This window comes from Coffea arabica, chromosome 6e (assembly GCF_036785885.1).
Source record: "Coffea arabica cultivar ET-39 chromosome 6e, Coffea Arabica ET-39 HiFi, whole genome shotgun sequence".
Lineage (NCBI taxonomy): Eukaryota > Viridiplantae > Streptophyta > Magnoliopsida > Gentianales > Rubiaceae > Coffea > Coffea arabica.
The window spans coordinates 25,516,363-25,519,386 of record NC_092321.1 but is presented as its reverse complement, the minus strand read 5'-3'; the positions used below and the strand labels follow the sequence as shown (position 1 = coordinate 25,519,386).

Sequence of the window (3,024 nt, the reverse complement as noted above, 5' to 3'; positions counted from 1 at the left end):
ACAAAAACACCCCCCGTGTTACTCTAGATTTCAAGAGAGGCAAATACCCACAGTCCTTGTGGATTCGACCCTGCTTATCACTATCTACAGAAATTATATTTTGAGTAAGTATTTATTATTGCACAGGCTCGACAACCTGTCAATTTTTGGCGCCGTTGCCGTGGACTGGCGTTAGTTATTTGTTTCTTTTTGAGTTCATTCTTGTTTTGAGTTTTTGGTATTTTTTTAATGTATGCGTCGTTCTTCTCATACAGGTGAACAAATCTTCGACCCCGAAATAGAGAAGACTGCGCGGAGAACACAGAAAGAGATCAGACAGCTTAGAGAGGAGCAATCTAGTGCTACATCTTAGAGACTTGAGCCAAAAATTAAACCAACAGATTCGCTTGGTGATATTTCGGGTGACTCGGATCAAGAAGGAGTCCCTATAGCTAATGCATGAAAACTAAAGGAGTTGGTTGCTCCTGATTTAAATCAGCAGACATTATGCATTACTTTCCCAAATTTGAATGATAACACTCCCTTCGAGTTAAAATCTGGTCTAATTCATCTCTTGCCATCTTTCCATGATTTATCAGGTGAGGAGCCTTATAGGCACTTGCAAGAATTTGATGTCATTTGCAACAGTATGAAACCCTCGGGAATTACAGAAGAACAGATAAAAATGAGGGCATTTCTCTTCTCTCTAAAGGACTTCGCGAAAGACTAACTGTACTACCTACCACCAGGTAGCATCACCACTTGGGACCAGCTGAAGAAAGAGTTCTTAAACAAATATTTTTCTGCGTCTCGAGCTGCAAGTCTAAGGAAGGAGATATGCGATATCAAACAGCATCCAGGAGAGTCGCTTTATGATTATTGGGAGCGGTTCAAGAAGTTATGCATCAAGTGGCCTCAACACCAAATAAGTGACCAATTGTCCATCCAATATTTTTACGAGATGCTACTTTTCAGAGACAGGAGTATAATTGATGCTGCAAGTGGATGGGTATTGGTGAACAAGACTCCTCGAGAAGCGTAAGAACTAATTGAAGGAATGGCCGAGAATTTACAGCAATTTGGTATAAGAGAGGATGTCCCGACACGCAAAGTGTATGAGGTAGAGACATCTTCTATCCAGTAACAGTTGACCGAGTTAACGTTTTTTGTTAGGCAATTGACTGTAGGAAATGCATCATAGGCTAAGGTGTGTGGGATTTGCACTACTATGGATCATTCTACATAAATATGCCCAATGATTCAAGAGGAAAGTGCGGAGCAAGTGAACATGGCTGGTCACGTACCCGCGCCAAAAAAACAATATGACCCGTACTCAAATACGTACAATCTGGACTAGAGAGATCATCCTAATTTCAGCTATGAAGGAAATAGGCAGTCAAATTTTGCACCAAATAGACAGCAAGGGTACCAACAATAGTATCAACCTCGCTCACCACCACTCCCTTCAAACTCAAGTCCATCTATAGAAAAGATGATGAAGCAATTAATTGCTAATCAACAAAAGACGGATTCTGATCTACAAAATATGAGAAATCAACTGGGACAGATGCAAGCAATGTAGAGTCAGATGACGATAGCAATTAACCGCCTAGAATTCCAAATCCAAGGTAAATTGCCATCTCAACTTGAATTGAACCTGAAGAACGTAAGTGCGGTGACCTTAAAGAGCGGGAGGGAAATTCAGGGAGTCGAACTCACGATTCCAAAGGACAAGGATGAGGAAAAGATCGAGAATGAGTTTGAGAAGGAGGACAGCAATGGCAAAAATCCAATGGTACTCCCTGACCCGGTCGTTGAGGTTAAAACTCATCCGCCTCCTTTTCCTAGCAGATTGGAGAAATCGAAAAAATAGGATAAGGAGAAAGAGATCCTGAAGGTGTTCCGCAAGGTAGAGATCAATGATCCCCTATTAGACACAATCAAACAAGTGCCAAAATATATAAAAAATTTTGAGGGACTTGTGCGTCAACCGAAGGAGGCTGAAGGGAGATGAAAGAGTCATTATGGAGGAGAATGTGTCAGCGGTTCTCCAGAGGAAGCTCCCACCGAAATGCAGGGACCTAGGTATGTTTACTATCCCCTCTAGGATAGGCAATATTTTGATTAGAAAAATCATGTTGGACTTAGGAGCGTCAATTAATGTAATGTCTAAATCTATCTATACTTCCCTGAACTTAGGTCCATTAAAAGAAACTGAGATAATAATTCAATTAACTGACCGAACAAATGCATATGCTCATGGGTTGGTTGAGGATATGTTGGTTAAAATTAATGAATTGGTATTCCCAACTGACTTTTACGTACGTGACATGGATGATGATCAATCCCCCGATCCCTCACATTTGCTATTATGTAGACCCTTCTTGAATACCGCCCAGACGAAAATTGATATTAATAAGGGCACCTTGTCCATGAAATTTGATGGAAAAATTGTTCATTTCAATATCTTTGAGACTATGAAATACCCCTCGAACTCCACTTTTAGCTCTTTTTTTTCTGTGAATGCTATTGACCCTACAGTACAGGAAATGTTTGAGATTGTTGGCAGGAATGAGTTGGAGGTTGTTTTAACCAAGCACCCCGAGTTGGAGACAACCCCTGAGACAGAATTAAGTGAAGAGCTGAAATGTACAATAGGAGCGTTACACTCATTGTCAACCACGACAAAAAGGTATGAGTTCACACCTGTTTTTATACCCAAACCTCACCAGAGGGAACTACCATCTGTGGTGCAGACACCTGTGTGAAAATTGAAACCTCTGCCAAAGCACTTGAAATATGCATATTTGGGCGAGAAAGAAACACTCCCAGTGATTATCTCAGTGACAATATCGGAACCCAGAAGGAGAAGCTAATCCGAGTCCTTAGAAAACATAAATAGGCAATAGGGTGGACCATCGCAGACATTAAGAGGATCAACCCCTCTATCTGTATGCACCGAATAAGGCTCGAAAAAGATGCAAAATCTGTACGACAAGCTCAAAGGAGGCTCAATATCTTTATGATAGAAATGGTAAAGAAAGA

The 3,024-nt window shown here is 40.9% G+C and overlaps 1 non-coding gene across 1 annotated transcript; it reads right to left on the bottom strand.

Annotated features, from left to right (window-relative positions):
• Positions 1 to 799: 799 nt before the first annotated feature.
• On the bottom strand, positions 800 to 906 carry LOC113697627 (small nucleolar RNA R71). Its single transcript, XR_003449913.1, has one exon. It is a non-coding gene; the product is annotated as a small nucleolar RNA R71 (small nucleolar RNA).
• Between the last annotated feature and the right edge of the window lie 2,118 nt (positions 907 to 3,024).